Here is a 21361-nt window from a genome sequence, read left to right on the forward strand (position 1 = left end):
ATAATATACTTACCTTTACACAACACAAATTTATTTGCAAACAATATTACACCAAACATAATTATTTACATATTAAAGGGAAGGGACGAGCATGTAGAATCCAAGGTGAGCACGCCCGGCTGGCGTATTGATTCTTCGATTCCACCCTGAAATAATGTTTATTTATTGAGCAAAGTTTGTGAACACTGTTGTTTATTATGTTAGGCGAAATAAAAATGCTGTAAACGATGTTGTTTATTACGAAAAAATAAAGAATAACATAAATTGTTCTTTGAATAAAAGCATACCTTAAACATCGTTGTTAGTCCTAACTGTTTGTCTATAGACGCTCCAGTTCTCCGGCTTCCACATTGATCCCCGGATCCACGTGCGCTCAACGTAATTGACGACATTCAGAAGAGGACTGCCAACCTGGAATAAGCAAAATTTATGACATAAATGCGTACATAGCAGTTTAATTATTGTATTTTTTTCTATTAAGTTATTAACAATAGAAGACCATTGAAGTAAGCGAATAACACATGTAAATACCACATGTGTTAAGTGAATAATAATGAGTTAAGTTATTAAAATATTAGTACCTCTTCAGCCTGTAGCATCATCTGTTCGAAGGCAGGAGTTATGTGTTCGCTCGGCAGATACGGCAAGGACATGAGTTTCCTCAAGAAGAGGAACTTGTCGCCCTTTGCCGCATAAGCTGTTGCGAGACCCTCATTCACCACCTTCCTGCACACACGTTAATTCCAGTGGAACACGAAGCCTTTCACGGTCGCTCTTGGATCCATTCATTATAAAACATCAACCTAACTAAATAGTTTCTAACAAGTAACAATTAAACTAGTGTCATATTTACTGAAACTACAATATTCAAATATGTAAATTGGGCAATTTAGAAAAACAAAATAATGCAATTTTTCACTATGATTGATTTTCATATCACTGTATTTTTGTAAATCTAAATACTAGTAATACAACATCGTACATTCCCACCAGAGCCTTCCATAGATGAATGGTACATCATGACTCTAGCAGTTTTCTCTGATGGTTTTCCTGAGTCAACTTCTTTAATTGCCAATTAAAGGCGTGTGTCGCTATTTGATTGTTTGCAATGCGCTAATTAATATGTTTGCACTATCAAGTAATCAATAATTGAAATATCTCATAATCGTAGATTGGTAGTCGATAGGGTGTGGACGTGTTTTCATGTGCTCCACAAATATGTGTTTTATTCATATACTACGCGCACACAAAAAGTTGATATTATGGTAGAAAAAAGGATAATATGCACGCAATAACGCTAAAAAATAACATAAAGAAGCATATATCCCAATATATTTATTAACAAGATCATATTCAATTGCAATATCATTTTATTCTATACAATATATCAGTGTGACGAAACCTCCACTGCCCTCCTTCATAATATCAGTGTGACGAAACTGCATTGTGACGAAACCTCCATCACCCGTTTTTAGATGGGCGCTTTGACGCCCGTCTAAAGTGCTTAGTGTGAAATTCAGGTCGATACGGCCTAGGTATGATTAACCCAATACCCGTTGCGTATCCGCGCAAGAAAGAGTTGTATAATTTATGCAAGAGGTTTGAGTTCTTCAATTATGTGTATTCACAAATGGAAACATTATATTAATATCGTGTTACATTCAATATTTTCGAACGGTGTTTTATAGAAAAGAATCAATAAACAATGATCGTATTGTACGTGTCGCGGAGGAGATTGTTTATGAATGATTAAAATAGTTCTCTTTCTGCTGCGTGTGCGTGACGTAGTATTTTCGCTCAGCTCATTCATAAATCTGAGGCTGGCGATTAACAAAGGGGAGTCCGTGTGAGAATAACGCAGTAGTATAAGGTTACGCTTGTTTATATTCACAGGTCTCAATTAATAATACGTTGACCACGAGTTCAACAATTATTACTGGGATACGATAGACAACATACAACAATGTTTCATTATCGCTGAAATTGTTAAAAAACATTTAAATATAACAATAATATTCTCAAAAAAATGTAGTCTTGCTGTTTTGAAATAAGGTTTGGAATAATGTTTTCTAAATAACTTAATTCAAAACAAAAGTTTAATTATAGTGTTTTTTACTTGTTAGTCGCATATCTACCGCATTATAATGTGTGTTATAATAGGCAAACCATACATTAGTAAAATTCAATCTGCCTTCGTTATAGAAGGAATTGGTCAATTAGGTGCTGCGTTTCCTTTGCTTACTTCAGTTAGAGGTCAATTATTTACGTAATAGCAATCACAAGGCTCCGACTTCAAAGGATTTGCGGAGCGTTCTTACATAATGAAAGTCGTAGTCGCATGGTATTTGCGTTTTGCGTCCTATTTGGTCACGTGGTTCTTTTTCCCGGTTGTTTTGGCATTCATGATATGAGGCTATTAATAGATGCGCCTGTCGATAAACAAAGGAAAGTTTACGGGTTATAACAACGCAATAGGTTACGCTCTCGCATACAACTCAATGACGTAGTGCAGGTCGTAAATTGAGAGATTCGGGAAAAAGTTGACGCTTATTTATATTCTCAATTAATAAAACGTTGAACATAAGTTCAACAATAACTTAAGCGATACGATAGACAAAAAAAGTTTCATTATTGCTAAACCCGAATATAACAAACAATTTATAATAATAATACGAATGCAATAGTAGAAGGTTAGTAAAAGGTTAAGCTTGTTTATATTCACAGTTCTCAATACATAGACAGTTGGATATGAGTTCATCAATTACTACAGGCATACTATAGGCAACCTCGAAAATGCTTTTTAATCGCTAAAACCGAAAACAACTTAATATATTATATTAAATATATTTATAACAATAAATGTCTTTTAAAAATGTAGTCGGCGTATACGCTGACTTTGAAATAAAATTAGCAATTTACTTTTCTAAATAATTAAATACAATTAAACAAAAGTTAAACTATTGTGTTGTGTTTTTCACTTGTAAGCTGCATATTCACCGCATGAAATGTGTGTTAGCATTGTCAAACCACACATTAGTGTGAGTAAATAAAATATATACTACGGTAGAGCACTTCATATGTGTCCTCATATGCCTTGTTATGAGTATCTTTCTTCACTATCGAAATATATTGTATGTTTATATTTTATTTAAACGCAGTTTTCTTTCGAAACATTTAAATCACACGTCAATAGCGCCGTCATGCGAAAATGGGTCTTATGCGTTTCGGCAAGCGTTTGTTAAACCCAACATGTGCTTTTGCGCAGTCAGGCCATAGGCGATGCTGTTCGCTTTAAAATCACTCAATATGTTATGTTTCTCCTTACCAGAAGGAGAGATAGCTGAGTGGGCTATTTATATGATGGGCGCATATGGAATAAGACCCATTTTCGCATGACGAGGGTCATTACAAATCTCATTGCGAATTGAAAATGCCACATTTAAGAACAATGCTTTTTGATACAAAATTGAATTGAAAATAGCAAACTTGTTAATAATGGCAGCCTATCCACACATTAAGGAATGATTTCCAGACGTGCTGACCAAGTACGGCACACATTGTGGTATGATAATTAAACGATTTTCTCTTGTCGTGACACTATACTATTTCGCTAATGATTGTTTTCTCATCTTGGAGGCGAAAGTGAAATTCTGCGAGATGGATTGTAACGCGTAATTGTAACAGGGCAACAATTTGTGTCGTTTGAGCATACAGTGTGTAGTCCGGAATTCCTTACACTGAACAGTGCTACATCCTTTGAATTGAGCACATACGCAGTGATGTAGCAAAAATTCAGAGGTTGTATCTCGAATCAGCTTATTAAATAATCGAAAATATTCATGCGTGTCTGTTGGCTTTATGTAAAAGTCACTAAGATGAAAACTGAAACAGCTACGTCTAAAAGCGCATTAGTGCTCTATACCTATGTTTATGTTAGCGTTGTTGACACCGTGTGAACTGCTCGGGTAATAAGTAAAGCATAAACAGCAATGTTTATATACTTTTATTCCTTCATATACAAGAAACGAAGATTGTTGTATATTTTGAATTTGTATATGGTGTCAAAAATCAAAAGTTTTGTACACGGAACTTTCATTATGAATTTATATTCTTGGTGTGATAGTCATTTGATATTAGAAAAAAATATTCCTTTAATATGATGGTGACTGCAAATTTTCTTTATTTTAAGTTATCATTGCCATTTTCATCATACTTTCTATGCTTTCAGAACTTCCAAAAAGCATGTTGTTTTTATTTTGTCTGAGTTATTTCTATGAAATAATAAGGCTGATAAAAAGTGCACACAAAAATCGACCCGTGCGCTATGACACACACTTTATAAAGTTGAATGGCGTGTGTTCATTTCAAACTTGCGATTGATTTTCAAAAATGAATTGCGTGTTGAATTATGCAATAGCGAACATCTTCAGTGCCTTCAGCGCTTTGATTATTCCCGCCCAAACTCTGATGTCGTAAAACGCGTTATCGATTAACGTAAAACGGTATTGTTTATCTTATTCGAGGAGTTCTGAAATTGAAAAGAGATAGAATGTGTATTTGTGTTTGAAAAATGCATTTAATATTAGAGTATACAAGCGATGAGGAGGCGGAACAAGCGTTGGTACATGAATTGTTTGAAGTAGGAGGCCATGGATTGAAAACTTTTTGTGCGAACACACAAAGTTAAAGGACATACATTTGCACAGAGAAAAACGAGCCCTCAAAAATCTGCTTGTCAGTTTTGATGTGGACGACAAGCAGAAAGAGGGCTTCACATATATGTCCTCCAAACATGGCAAACACATCCTTAATCGGTGAAATAGACTTTCTGACACACTTTGTTTGCCGGAAGCGGGAAGGTTAGCTACATTTTTGATTCGTTTTCATTACGACATACATATTTTCTGCAGTTCAGGGCTCGACATTAACGGTAGTCCGACTGTCCGGGACAACCAAATTGTTAGTCCGGACAAGTAAATAGAGAATTTGCTAGTCCGACGGGACAAGTGGTCGTTATAAATTAATTACTTAGAAAAATGCCTTTAAATCCGTTATTTCTGTGGAGTTACCACAAAACTTTTTCGATTATATTAAATGTGTAGGTTTAACCGACAATGCGCTAGATATTCCGATAGTTCCATGTGATACTAAACCGTACTGTTCACAAGGGAAGCTACCCTTAACATTTTTCTTTGCCAAGATAATAAGAATATTCTCCCTTGTTAAGAATATGCATTTTACGACACCGGTACAGATCGATCTTACAGACAATTAACGTAGTGATGTCATTTCTATGTATAGAATGATTTTACGACATCATTTCCATTTGTGGTTTGTTTTTGTTACATGTAGTACAATGTCGTCTGCTTAAAAAATGTCTTATCTGCTTTCCTTTGGGTTTTTAGTCTTCAAAATCACAAGAAACTTACCTAAAAAATACCTAAAGGTCGCCAAAAAACAAAATTCAATTACGAAAAGAAGTGTCAGTTCTTTTTGTATTGAAATTGCCTACAATTATGTTAACATGTATATCGAACGATTAAAGTCTTTATGATTTGAGCATTTTGTATTATTTCATTATTTTGCAAAGAGCTGAGCAGAATACATGTAAGATATAATGGTCAGGACAAGTTGCTTTTTGGTCAGGACAAGTGAAATTTTGGTCTACTTGTCCGATGGACAAGTGGCTTCAAAAATTTATGTCGAGCCCTGCAGTTAAAACTTAAGTACTTATTTGTTTTTGTATAAGTCCATATTATCGGACTCTCAGTGCCTTTGATAATTTTTGCGATGGCGCCTCTCAGAGTAAAATATGCACCCCTTCATAAACACAATCGCAGATCAACAGCTAGCGCCAACTGCCAAAATCATGAGGCAAGCTAGTCCAAATAATTAGATGTAAGCTACACCGCTTACGTCTAAACGGCTACCGTCGTTTTCCTATAGCAAATTGAGTTCAACTTAAACTTCAGTTTTTCTAGTTAAATCTTTGCGAATGCATAAAATTATCATTAATTAGACATTAATGTGAGCGATTACCACTTAAATGTGTAAAAATTATGCTTTTAAACCACTTATGTACATTTTAAAAAAAAAACATACACAACACACAAAGTGTGTTTGTCGTTTATAGAATTACATTGAATTATCTTGAAACAAAATTATTTTTTGAATAGGTTACACATAACCAATTGTTGTTGTACAACAAACCACATCACTTTTTAGCTTTCTGTACTCTTTATTAAATGAAACCTATATGTGTGTGTTAAAACTACCAGTTGTATCACTGAGTGTATATTGATAGGAGATGAATCGAGTATTTGACCCTTACTGTAGTAAATTCAATCTTATGCAAAAACTATTCATCCGATTTTATTGGTTTATACCTTATCTTGTTGCTTATTAATTCCTCTTTCAAAAAATGTACGTTTTAGTATATTCCCGTTGTTATTAATGGATTTATAGCGAGATAAACACAAGAAATACACATTTTATGTTTTACCACTGCGCGTTTTACCGTGTTGTGGCTATCGATCTTGTACAATCAGCGTACAGCGAAGCGCCGAGGTTATACATTTTGATGTACCCACTCACGTCTTTTGTTGAATTATAGTTTCATTTCTCGGCCGATTTTGACAAATTATATATCATTAGAAAGCTTATGTTACGTAGTAAACAGATATATAAATATATATTAAGTTTTTCTTCTGATTTCGACAGCCCAGCGAGTAATAACTTTAACTTTTGCAAATATCATACCGTTTTGGAGTTTTAGAATATAGATTTACGGTTGACATGTTTGTACTTAATACCAATTTGTAGCGTTCTTCTGATTTCGACAGCCCGGCGAGTTATAACTTTAACTTTTGCAAATATCATACCGTTTTGGAGTTTTAGAAATGATTTAAGGTTGACATGTACGTACTTAATACCAATTTGTAGCGTTTATATTTGTTCAGTTTTAAAAATTACATCTTGCTAATCAGGGGTCTAGCTAGGCTCAAAATTAAGGGAGAAGTCACTTCTCCCTACAGCCAAAATAGGGAGCATTGGTAACATCTTTGGGAGAAATGGTATATTTGCGTCATAGATCTTAGTTTTATGTATATTTTGCAGCAACTTAACGGGTAAGTGGTTTCTGTTCAGCTTGCAATCAACTCTTCACTTGTTTTATACAATAAGACATGTTAAGTGTATAAAACCAACATTTTTCTTATTTTATTAATTTTTGATTATGATTGTACTTTTAATTATTTTTTCCTGAACAGGTGTATCAAATAAACTTCAATTGTAACAAGCCAGTAATGTTCAGAATCTTTTTACTTCCTTGTTAATTTTAATCAATTCAACATTAAATCAAATGTATATTTTGTTACAAATATTTGTTTTAAATTTCAAATTCATTTACAATCTCATTTTACAGCAGAGATTCCAAATCTGACCTGTAAATGAGCCCCATATGTATTGCCAGTGCAAGGTTACATCTTCTCATTTGATCATTTCTTAGTATTGTTTTAATGGGCCATTTAACATTGCTGAATCATAGTTATTGGTAGCCAGCACAATGCAATTAACCAAGGCATCATCTATTAACAATTTCAAGAAGTGTACCGGTAATAGCTCCAGACTGTTCTTTTGAATGTTCAACTTTGCATGACCTCTAAATGGGGCAACTTATGGCTGAGAATCCTCCTTTGTCCCATTCTCCACATCAAATTGATTTTAATCAGTCAATTTCTGGCACAAAGTAAATCATTAAAAGGAGGAGAAGTCACTTCGCCTTCATGAAATTAATGTGCGAAGTTAAGATTAATTTGGCGAAATAATTGCCCACTTCGCCCACTCGTGAGACCCCTGTGCTTAGGAGAATAGAATTCTGTATAGAATGATAGGAAATCCAATTAGTTAGTTTAAGGAGGTATTTTGATGGTACAAATGTAAACGGCTGGCACTGACATGAGAAGTAACTGACGAAACATCTTTTTGTTTTGTTTTAAAACATCTTCGCTACTTTCCCAAAACCGTACCATTCTACGAACGTTGCTATAGTTGTCCGCCAACTCAGTGCTCCAGCTAGGCCTAAATCGAAGGGCGCCGCGCCCTGCCCTCCCGAACCTCCGCCCTGCCCCCCGAACCTCCGCCCTGCCCCCCCCCCCCCTCAAAAAAAAAAAAAAAAAAAAAATTTTTTTTTTTTTTTTTTTTTTTACATATGATAATTCATAAATCTCTTATTACATTGTAATTAGTTTAATCCTCATTGTAGACATTATATTTGAATGGTTTAATAATAATGGGAATAATACAATTATTTATAACATATAAATTAACATGCAATAGAAAGCATTCCAGAAACACCCGCGCGCTCGAACGTGCCCTTTTCACAAAATACTGCGCGTCGAAAGTGCCCTTTTCACAAAATACTGCGCGTCGAAAGTGCCCTTTTGACAAAAAAGCCACCCTGCCCTTTTCAAATTCTAGCTGGAGCACTGGCAGTGCTCCAGCTAGGCCTAAATCGAAGGGCGCCGCGCCCTGCCCTCCCGAACCTCCGCCCTGCCCCCCGAACCTCCGCCCTGCCCCCCCCCCACCCCCCCCTAAAAAAAAAAAAAAAATTTTTTTTTTTTTTTTTTTTTTTTTTTTACATATGATAATTCATAAATCTCTTGTTACATTGTAATTAGTTTAATCCTCTTTGTAGACATATGAATGGTTTAATAATAATGGGAATAATACAATTATTTATAACATATAAAATAACGTGCAATAGGAAGCATTCCAGAAACACCCGCGCGCTCGAACGTGCCCTTTTTACAAAATACTGCGCGTCAAAAGTGCCCTTTTGACAAAATACTGCGCGTCGAAAGTGCCCTTTTGACAAAAAAGCCCCCCTGCCCTTTTCAAATCCTAGCTGGAGCACTGTATATATATATATATATATATATCATATATATATATATATATACATATATATATATATATATCATATCTCAGTAATTCGCTTTAAGTACAAAAGATCATTGACTCTCCTGCGTTATTATTATGACTCATACAAATTTGATTTTGACTCTTGAAAATTTGGTCCCAAGAGTCATTGACTCTTGAGATTGGAGGTCTAAGGAAAGCCCTGTGTATACGATAGAAAAAAAATGTGTAAAAACGAAAGTAATTAAGGAATGAAGGCGGAAGAAAGTAGCGCCCGTTCCTAACGCACTGAACTGATGCTACGGTCTTGGCGATTATGCTTTTGTTTAGAAACCGGCCATTGAATTTCAGTTTGCCATGATTATTATATTTTTTATGGAATATATTGTAGTATTTTGTTCACAAAACATATCAATAAAGCTTATTATAAATAAATCTGAATAAATTAACGATTTCAGCTCTTGTTTATAACACAGAAAGGATGTTAAATTTATGATGAAACAGCGTATATAGCGGACCCTCTCGATTTTATTCGGCTTTGCATGCATACTTTAAATAAAATGGGTGTCAAAACATTCATCATTTGCTGTTAATTATCAACGAGGGAATTGTGTATAATTATATGAAATGTTATTTACCTTAAATTATCAATTTGTTACGCGGGTCATTTCGTATTTTGACATCAGGGCCAAATCATGTCCAACTATTCAAAATCAGATTTTTTTTCACTGGGACGATGACGGCTTAGAATTAGACAGGCAGACAGATAGTTTATTGAGACTTATACAACAGTACATAGTCTTCAACTCAAATATATAAATTTATTTTTAGACGAATTGTTAGGTGATTACACATATAGCAGTGATGAGTCTGAGAATGTTGCCATGTTTCTTATCCGTCAGGGTTTTTTTTTGCCCGATTTTATAGCCGAAATTCGGCTATGTTCCCAATCCCAAAAAGTATACTTTTTTCCCAAAATGTGGCAAAAAATTCCCAATTGCAAAAAAAAAAAAAATTTTTTATTTTTTATTTTTTTTTTTTTTAGAAAGAAGTCTTATGTGTATTTTATCTCAATTTTAATTCAATTGCATCTAACAAAGTATTATATGATTTTTTCTTTTAATTTGAATGATTATAAAGAGTTAAATCAAATTTAGTATTTCCCTAATCAGTGGACTTTTCGTGTGGAAAAAAAGGCTAATGAATTTATTTTCCCAATTTCATGAAAATGCTGATAAAATTCCCAATTCCAAAGCCATGGGCTATCTTCCCAAAAAGTGGGAAAAAAAAACTGTCCGTGTAATCTAGAGTCCGTGGTTTGAGCATTTTTATCGCGGTGTTCAATAAAAGATATCTCAATAATCTTGTTTATTGATAGATCTGTGGTTTTATTGCCCCTGTGTTCAGCACAAACCAATTATCTCGTTATGATCAGATACTGTGCAGACCAATACTAAATAACACTATGGTGTCATACGCCACAGCAGGGACCTATACTTGTGATCATGAAGTCTAAGTGCAAGACTTAAAAAAGTATGTTGTTTCGCTTGCAGTTGTTAACTCCAAAACGGGGCTTCCCAGCTGGCACAGCTGCTGATATTCGAATCTGAATACTTAAACTTATTCAGACCTTATTCTTAACCGTTGCGCGTTTTACGATATCGGATTTTAGGCGTGAATACAACTCAGTGAAACTATTCAATTTCTTATACAACATTAAGCATATTAACAGTTATTGAACTTAAAAATATCAGCGACATCTTTTTAAAGACTAAGCACCTTTTCAAGACGAAGTATCAAATTGATCATGTCAATAAAATATATTAATACCAAAAAAAAGTTTCATTTAATATTGTTCACATTAAACCTTTAAATGAAAGTTTCGCTTTAACTATTTTCCGTGTCTTATTAAGCCGCGAATCGTTTGCTAAAAACAGTTAACAAAAAGGGCTTCACGTTCTAATTCTTAATGAAATACAAAAATAAGTATAACATAATTAATAACGTCCATAAACACACACGGCAAGATCAAAGTTTTAATGGAAAACTAATATGACATTCCACGTAAATTATTATTTTGGTCTAAATCGAATACTATATATAGAGAAACAATGTATTTATAACCGACCAATGAGGTAACATTATGCAACTTTCAATTTACACAGTGCTATATGGCAACACTATGGAATTTGAACAGTGGTAGTGTTTTAAGGTCTGGACTATCATTACTTGTAAGTTTGTATAAACATTTTTCTTATGCAATTAGTAAAATAATGTTTATATTTTATGTTTAATAATTTATTGCAAGATTATTCTGTGCTGTTATATGAATTTCAGGGTCTTTTTTGGCCTGATTTTAAAGCCGAAATTCGGCTATGTTCCCAATCCCAAAAAGTATAATTTTTTTCCCAAAATGTGGCAAAAAATTCCCAATTAGCAACAAAAAAAAAAAAATTTTTTTTAGAAATAAGTCTAATGTGTATCTTATCTCAATTTTAATTCAATTACATCTAACAAAGTATGATATGATTTTTTTTCTTTTAATTTGAATGATAATAAAGAGTTAAATCAAATTTAGTACCGGTATTTCCCTAATCAGTGGACTTTTCGTGTGGAAAAAAAGGCTAATGAATATATTTTCCCAATTTCATGACAATGCCGATAAAATTCCCAATTCCAAAGCCATGGGCTATCTTCCCAAAAAGTGGAAAAAAAAATGAATTTGATGCCGTTAAAGCTTCATGTCGGAACGATGCTATTGCAAAATAACGTTAAACGATATGAGGTCGATGTAAAATATTTTTATAGGAGTAGAGGCAAGCGAATTCAACAACAGAACAAATATGGATTGTAATCGAGCTTTTGTATAAAAAGCCATCTTAAGAATAAACAATATGCATCAATGTTTGAGGGAAAAAGTGGAAATGGGAGTATAATTGGTAGAAAAGTCAAATATATTCTAATATGTTGTATTTAGTAAATGCAAATCTTATTTTAAAGTTGCTACCTTTCAGAGAAAAATGTGCAGCAGTCAAGCATGGTATTGATACTGACGTCCAACTAGTTCGCTGGGGCTTCTACTGCCCGGGTCAGGGGAATTGTCAAAGGGCATGTGGTGGCTATGGAAGATGTGCTGAAGGTATGACATTTATTATGCCCCCCTTCGAAGAAGAGGCGGTATATTGCTTTGCTCATGTCGGTCGGTAGGTCGGTCCTTCCGTCCACCAGGTGGTTTTCGGATGATAACTCAAGAACACTTGGGGCTAGGATCATGAAACTTCACAGGTATATTGATCATGACTCGCAGATGACCCCTGTTGATTTTGAGGTCACTAGGTCAAAGGTCAAGGTCACGGTGACCCGAAATAGTAAAATGGTTTCCGGATGATAACTCAAGAACGCATACGCCTAGGACCATGAAACTTCATGGGTAGATTGGTCATGACCCGCAGATGACCCCTATTGATTTTGAGGTCACTAGGTCAAAGGTCAAGGTCACGGTGACCGGAAATAGTAAAATGGTTTCCGGATGATAACTCAAGAACGCATATGCCTAGGACCATGAAACTTCATGGGTAGATTGGTCATGACTCGCAGATGACCCCTATTGATTTTGAGGTCACTAGGTCAAATGTCAAGGTCACGGTGACCCGAAATAGTAAAATGGTTCCGGATAATAACTCAAGAACGCATACACCTAGGATCATGAAACTTCATGGGTAGATTGATCATGACTCGCAGATGACCCCTATTGATTTTGAGGTCACTAGGTCAAAGGTCAAGGTCACGGTGACCTGAAATAGTAAAATGATTTTTGGATGATAATTCAAGAGCGCATATGCCTAGGATCATGAAACTTTATAGGTAGATTGATCATGACTCGCAGTTGACCCCTATTGATTTTCAGGTCACTAGGTCAAAGGTCAAGGTCACGGTGACCCGAAATAGTAAAATGATTTTCGGATGATAACTCAAGAACGCATATGCCTAGGATCATGAAACTTCATAGGTAGATTGATCATGACTCGCAGATGACCCCTATTGATTTTGAGGTCAAAAGGTCAAGGTCATGGTGACCCGAAATAGTTAAATGATTTTCGGATGGTAACTCAAGAAAGCTTTTGCCTAGGATCATGACACTTCATAGGTACATTGATCGTGACTTGCAGATGACCTCTATTGATTTTCAGGTCACTAGGTCAAAGGTCAAGGTCACAGTGACAAAAGTCGTATTCACACAATGGCTGCCAGTACAACGGACAGCCCAAATGGGGGCATGCATGTTTTACAAACAGCCCTTGTTTAAATATCACTTATCACATTTTTATGCCCCAGGTAGGGGTAGGAAATTAATTATGATGTTATTTATTACATAATAATAAATGTATTGTAGCATTTGAACTGTCTGTCCGTCCGTCAGTCCGTCCGAAAACTTTAACATTGGCCATAACTTTTGCAATATTGAAGATAGCAACTTGATATTTGCCATGCATGTGTATCTCATGGAGCTGCACATTTTGAGTGGTAAAAGGTCAAGGTCATCCTTCAAGGTCAAAGGTCAAAAAACAAAATCTAATGGAAGTAACATTATATTTAGTCTTTAAGTAACACTGAAGCACCAAATGTTTCACACAATCGCTGATTCCTTAATTGATTATATGATCTATTTCCAGGTTGTGATGTTACTCAGAAGCGAAACAACAAACATTGCTGCAGTGTTGAAGTCATTGCTGAAATCCTTGCCTCAGACCCTACACGATGGCGTGTCTGTGTTAAAGGCCAGCATGTTCCTCCAGGTATCGAATGGCTGCCTCCCAACAAAGAATAAGCCCATGTTAGAGCGAGTGAAGGACAATGTAATGAGTGATAGGTTAGTGGGTTTAACTCCCTTTAACATTTATAGAAAACAACTTGCTGGGATAGAAGAAAATAAAATAGCTGCTTCATTCAAGGACACCCGCTCACATCCAGTTCCAGAAAGGTTGACTGACGTATATAACACTGAGAAGCGTCATTCATTTCAATCTGGTCAATGGTCATCAGTTCATGCTTGTGTTCCTGAGTTGAAGCAGCAAGGCATTCTGCTTCTGTACCATCAACCCAGTAGTCAGACTGATGCTCCGGAAGCGGACAAATTATTTACCTTGTGCTTAAGCAAGCACACAGCTCTGCAATCTGCCAGAAGGAATCAACATGTGTTGGGAATTGACGGCAAGCACGGTCTACAAGATGATGGTGCATGCGTGACCACTTGTGTCACACAACACCATGATGGCTTTGGCTGCCCAACAGCCATCTCTATAATAAATAGAGAAAACACCTACTCCATTTTGTTGACACTGCAAGCAATCATAGAAAATGTGCCATGTGATAGTGCAGAATGTACCCATGACTTCACCTACTTGGGGATTCCTGATCAGCGATGATATAGGAGAAAGACCATTTGTGCTGCTCACAATCCTTATAAACCACTGGTCATGATAGACAAGCATGAACCATCTGCAAATGCATGTCAGCGTCTCGGATTGCAGTATGTGCTTTGCTGGTTTCACATTGTGAAGGCAATGATGGAGAAGCTAAAAGCTCTCAACCTTTAACTTGTTCAGTCATACCTGGTCATCCTTGGCTTCAAGATTGTTGCAAGGTCTTCACATCATGAAACTGCAGTTGCACGATGGGAGCTATTTATCCAGGTAGCTAAATATTTATAAGTATATCGCTGATGCAGAATTGTTTTAAAACCTGAAGTAAATCTTCAACTGCAAAACTTCTACCATGTATTTTTTCCTATTAAAGTGTGTGAAAATCAATACCAGTGGTATGATGATCAATTCCTCCCATTTTTATGGCCACGGGTCTATTCTAGGGGACGAATGGTTTTTGTTTTGAATGACAGATCAAGGTCATCTTTAAATGTTATTAATCTATGGGGAGGCATAGTGTTTCACAAACACATCTTGCCAATGTTTATGAGTTTTAGACATACATGCAGATAGGCGTATGTGAAACCACTCATTTCAAACCATACATATTATATGTTCAGTATTAACTCTTTAAAGTAAGACTAAGAATTTATTTAATCAAATTTAGATGATCAAGAGCATGGAAGTGACGCCTGCTACTCAAAACGCACTGTTGAAGTACCTGACTGAGGAATGGTGGTGTGAAAAATGGAGATATGCCTGGCTGGATTCATCTCGCCTTCCCCTGATTGCTAATGGAGAGCGGACAATGACCACCAATAACCATGATGAACAGCTGAACCTTCAGGTGAGTTGATATAAAAACTCAAATGGTAACTGTTCAAAAGAAAAGGAAAGAAGAAAATAAACATTAGAATCAGGGCTTTTTTTCCTTCTTTATGAGTGGCCGTGGAAGGACATTTCACAATTTTGAAAAGGACAATTCACAAACCTAACATGGCCGTGAATTTTTACAAAATGGGCCGTTTTTCACAATTTTAATAATTTCACGACTTGGTTTTTCACAATTTTAAGAAGTTCGCGACTCAATTTTCACAATTTTGATAAGTTCGCGACTCAATTTGTCACAATTTTGAAAAGATTGCAACTCATTTTTTCACAATTTTGAAAAGTTCGCGACTCATTTTTTCACAAAGTAAGGGGGCCAGGGCCGCTTCACAAAGTCAGGAAAAAAAGCCCTGAGAATACTCTGCAATCTTACGACTTCTCTAGCTCTTGAAACACCTGCAGAAGTTGACAAATACGTTCAGATTTTACTTACTAGTTTTGTCTTGAAATTGATGAAAGAAAGATTTGGCTGCATATGATTTGATTAGACATAACAGTATGACTATGAGTGAATCACCTATTATGCACTTTAACCATGTAACAATATTTGTTCCATTCTTAATGTAAAACAGTGTGTGCAGCCAAAGATATCTTTCCCACAGTATTAAAGTAAAAACCTGGATTAGGTTTCGAACAAATTAAAGACTTTAGTTAATTCACATTCTTGTTATTGACAGTTTTAAATAACCTTCAATTGCGTATTATTTGTGAAATAAATTAAAGGTAACAGACTGTGTTGGTGGAAGAAGGAAAAAGGCTTCAACACTGTTGTATGAGCTTACAGGTAAATATTGTTTATTTATAAAAGAAACATCTCAAATAAACAATGCTCTATTTTCACAACAAAACAAATAGTTTGTCCCAAAGGAGATTTGATATGACAAGTTGAATATTTAAAAAGAAGCTTGAGTAGGGTAGAAATCGTTGTGGGAAAAGAATATATTCATTTGTAATCCATTTTTTTCTTTTTCCATAAATATTTCAAGAGTTGTTTGCCATCAACTTGTAAAATCTTGTTAATGGTTGGTAGTGGGTAAAAAGTCCTTTTTTAATAGTATTATAAGGAAAATAAAATGCACTGGCGCATTTGTGGACTTGCATAATATATATAGAGAATACTAGGTTAGCGTTGAATACAGAGAAGTTTATGCTGCGAGGCTTAGAACGCCGGGAACGCGAGCCTTGGCGAGCGCTTGCGGTGTTCGAGCCGAGCAACATAAACTTCTCTGTATTCAACGCTAACATAGTATTCTATTTATCCCAATTTTTTTCAACGTGACATTTAAAATAAAAAGATCTAATAACCGTAACAATAATTTTAATTTATTCTTAAAAGTGCTTAAAATCTAACGAATGCAACCATGCGTAATGATATACAATGTATTTGTTCTGGTACGCAAAATAGTCTTTAAAAAAATCACACAAAAACTGTACAACGAGAAATAAACATCACCATATGCCTCGATCCAATTTTACGCAAAATGCACATTTTAATACATTATGACCGCAAAAGGAAGATTTTATTAATTCTATTTTCGAAAGAAAATGATCAAAATCAAATATGGTGGCGATTGCTCCTGACAAAATGATGTCGATGCCAACTTACACACAGAGTCGTTCTAAACATAAATTATCAAAAAACTCCTCGCCTTATTTGTGCATGGACGCTGCAGATTTTGATGGCGTCTTGATCTAGCCTTCACATCCTTTAGTTTGCGATCCAAACACAAGATAATCCGTAAAAATTATATAAAGCTTGTTGCAAACGGGTTATTCTTACTGAATAGACTTTCTTTGATTAAATCACAAAGACAAAGTTTATTCATCAAAGAAAATACCCTTACGTTCACTTACTTCCAAAAGCAAAACAAATAGACTACTGAACCAAAATACACACTATCAGTATGCTCTACACACACTCACATCAAAATAGGCACGCTTATTCTGAAAATCAATAACACGAATTAGCTAGAAATACATGAAGATCTAAATCCCTCGTCTCACCGGATCCATCCGAGGTAAGTAGTCCATAGAAAATGCACTTTTTCATAATTACATCCACGAATCGATACATAGACACGAAAAAAATGCATGTCTTCAATGTTTTATTCCCAGACATCGCATACTTGTTTCGTGTACACCTACAGTTTACAAAAGATGACATCACACACATGACGCAATAAGTATGTCATTTTATAACGCAATCAATCAGCTGATTCATTTTGCGGATGGGGAAAAATTGTCCCGCGACTAGATCTAAAGGTTGTAGGTTGTATTTATAATTTTAAAGCCAAAGTTTTCTCGACTCTAGAGATTTCTTTCGAAAAATCATTCAGTGGTTGAATAATTTAAAAAGTAGTCCGTGCACGCGACAGGTATATCCCACAGTGTTGGAGACAGGCTAGTATATTCCATAAGCACTTATACCGTCAATGTCGCGGTGAAAATGGGATAAAAGATATTCAAGGACATAACCAATTCAGATTGTAAGGCAGCCATTGATAACTAATGATCAAGTATTGCATGTTATGATCTGATCAGCTTTTGATATTAGTTTTTAAATCTTAACATTTTGAACTAGCTGTTGCAATCTAACATTTATATACAGTACGTATATATGTTGCAATGATCAGCACCTTTGACAATGTTTATAAAAAGCCTTCAATAACAGGTGTTCAAGCATCCAAGGAGAATAGCGGTAGCCAGTTTGTTCCTCCCAAGAAAGCATCGTTTCTCAACATTCACGCAGCAAAGACTATTGCACATGAGTATTTTTGTATAGCAATTAACAGTTTTTTTCTTAAGAAAGCAATGTATAGTAAGGAAGCACATTTCGCTTCTCAACATTCACGCAGCAAAGATTATTATCCATGAGTATGTTTTGTATAACTATGAACATTTTTTTTCTTGTGAAAGCAATATATAGTCATGAAGCACATTTAAACACTTCTTGAGACTTTTATTGTTGTGTAAGAAATCAAAGGGAAACATTGTTACAATATTTATCAACCTTTTTTATAATGAATAACTGCAGTTAGTGAAATGTTTTGATTTTGCATGTAGGTTCCTTTTAAAGGCATTGCTGATTATCTGTACGCAACATATACTGCCTGGTCAGCAATAATTGAAAAGTTTTAGATTGTAACAAATGCTCTGGAAATTAAGTTCATATTCACAAAGCAATAGACAGCAACACTAATTATGCTCAAGGTTTTATTGATTACCACCTGTTCTGTTCATACTCTGATTAGTGGTACATTTACCATGCACACAGTTCATGGCTTTCAATTGTTCTCTTGTGATAAAATGCAAACTTAATGAATGTCAAACTTTCTGAATTTTAGCCTGGGAACCGACATTGGCACACCGTGAGACATCAAACTACGCTCAAACCAAACTAGATTACTGTTTCTGACCCAAGAAATCCTACCTGTACGAGAAGACTCTTCTGATCTGTTCTTCGTTGAGGATTTTGACAGTCATGTGAAAAGGTGAGTTATGGTAAAGTTGCATTCAGTTAATATGAATGTTTAAATATTGCAAACATTTGTACACCATAAAACTCCTGAATTTGGATTTGTCTATATTTCAACAGAACTGATTCTCCTTGGAATACTTAAAAAAAATGATGGATTGATTGATTTTACCTGTTGAATTTGACTTAGTTAGAAGTAATGTATAGTTGTATATATATTGTATGAATCTATATAGCTTGACTGGTGTTAATTGGTAAAATTCCTTTGGATCCAAACTAGAATAAGACAAAGGTAGAAGATAACTTAATCAAATTGAAGCTTTGAGATACTTTTCACAGACTTCACTGGTATGTTAAGGCATAATGACTAACACAATTGTATTGTGCAGGTTTTGCGATCATAAGGGGAATTGGGTGACAGTGAACACAGATACATGTTCTGTTCTACAAGGCCTTCTGAAAAGCTTGATACCAGAAAATGTTGTTGTACCAAACAAATGTGTCTTGGTAAATACAGCAGAGCCAGCCTGTAGTTGTTCAGACTTTCTGTGGAGATCAGGACTTCGTGACCCATGCAGTCATTTCAAAGTAAGACTCTTCATAAATAATATTATGTTGAAAGCTATGTTGGAGAGTTGAACACCACTTCAATGTAAATTATGGTTTAAATGCACTTCCATTGCGTCATATCGGCTATAAATAACATTTTGTGTCAGATCAAAGTGAGTGGAGCCTGAACTTAAATCGACATTTTAATTAGACCGTCTTCAATACAAAGTGTTTAAAAAAATCATCCATTACCAGTAGTTAAATCAGAATGAGTATTCCTATGTTCTATTACCTATCAATTCCTGATATGTATTGAAAGGCGAAACATGCAGCTGTTCATGATACTAGGTCATCATAGTGGCAAACATGCAGCAGAGTTTGGAGATTTTCGTCTTTATTTTGCAGTTGACCAATTGGTTTCAACCTTAAGATTTATGTAAGATTTATCAAGTTCCGCACGCAGTTTCAATAAACCAAATGGTATGGGACAAGGGATTGGAGAATGAATGATAATATACTTCTATAGTTCATTTAAAGGAACACAACTTACAATGTCAATATTGCTGCACAATTACTCAATAAGCACCATTGCGGATAATATCAATTGTTCACAACAGCTATAAGATGTCAATCCTATTCATTCATACCATCATGTATGATAGGTTTCTGTCTTGTTTTATCATTTGACTGTAAACATTTGCTCATTGTGAATATTGTGCTATGATAAATGATTGGAATAATTGAAATTCAAATGTACTAATTCCCGTCTATGTTCTATTATTATTATATATTTTGCCATGTTTAGGCCTGTGAAATGTATAAATGAGGTTTACTGATAGCCATGGATGAGGTGAAACTTCAAAAAAGGCAACTCCTAGCAAAGAGCATTCGACAGCAGCAGATGGCAAAGCCGCGTACTGAAAGAAACTTGCTGCTGGCCTCAAGAGATGATGAGGTATTGTCCTGTATTTGTTCTTTCTTTTTTAAGATAACTGTAAAAGTGTAAGAATAGCTTGATTTTAAATATGTCTGCTTCACTGTATTTATACAATTTTGAATTCTTTGTTTTTAATGGCAATTCCCCTTTTTAGACTTATACCCCAAGGTGAAGATAAACGATCAACTCTAAATTGTAGCATAAAAAATGTCAAAATGGTGCAAATATTACGACATTGCAGATTTGCGCAGTCATTGAAATTCAGATTTAAATCTACAAGCAAGTCGGGCTAGTGCTATGGGAATTTGAACAAGCACGAGTCAAGCTACTAGCCCAAACAATTTTGTTAAGAATGCAGATAAACATGACATAAAACATCCAAAGAAGCATTCATTTATTCAATCTTTAGAATACAATACAAATCTCTTATTAATTTCATCCTCATCCAAGCTAGCTTCCTCGTCATCTGAGCCAGCCTCTTTCGGATCCTGAAATAAGAAGAAACTAATTTATCCCACTTATACAGCGAATTCGGTTGATTAAAGCCCCGTTTATTAAATATCATCTATAATCAATGGCAGGAAATAACGTCAATATTTCGACGAAATGACGTCATAAATCCAGCGAAATTATCCAGTCAAACTAATTTTGTTTTAAATTTAAATAAACAAAAAGGTTTACAAAATAAAAAGTGGGATAATTAGAATAATAGATTAGTGTTGATTATAGAACAAGGCTCGTGCTTTTTGTTTTCTGAGCCTTGCATGATAAACCTGATCTATAATCAACACTAACCTATTATTCTCTATTTATGCCCCACTTCGAAGAAGAGGGGGTATATTGCTTTGCTCATGTTGGTCGGTCGGTAGGTCCGTCGGTCGGTCCGTCCACCAGGTGGTTGTCAGACGATAACTCAAGAACGCTTGGGTCTAGGATCATGAAACTTTGTAGGTAGATTGATCATGACTTGCAGACGACCCCAATTGATTTTCAGGTCACTAGGTCAAAGGTTAAGGTCACGGTGACCCGAAATAGTAAAATGGTTTCCGGATGATAACTGAAGAACGCTTATTCCTAGGATCATGAAACTTAACAGGTAGATTGATCATGACTCGGAGATGACCCCTATTGATTTTCAGGTCACTAGTTCGAAGGTCAAGGTCACGGTGA

General features: G+C 35.2%; 1 long non-coding RNA gene across 1 annotated transcript; it reads left to right on the forward strand.

Annotated features, from left to right (window-relative positions):
- The first annotated feature begins 4493 nt into the window (after positions 1–4493).
- Positions 4494–20276, forward strand: LOC127847222 (uncharacterized). Its single transcript, XR_008033864.1, has 9 exons — positions 4494–4859; positions 11934–12058; positions 13593–14612; positions 15010–15189; positions 15954–16014; positions 17902–17998; positions 18575–18721; positions 19095–19293; positions 20060–20276. It is a non-coding gene; the product is annotated as an uncharacterized LOC127847222 (long non-coding RNA).
- Positions 20277–21361: the final 1085 nt, after the last annotated feature.

This window comes from Dreissena polymorpha, chromosome 10 (genome assembly GCF_020536995.1).
Source record: "Dreissena polymorpha isolate Duluth1 chromosome 10, UMN_Dpol_1.0, whole genome shotgun sequence".
Lineage (NCBI taxonomy): Eukaryota > Metazoa > Mollusca > Bivalvia > Myida > Dreissenidae > Dreissena > Dreissena polymorpha.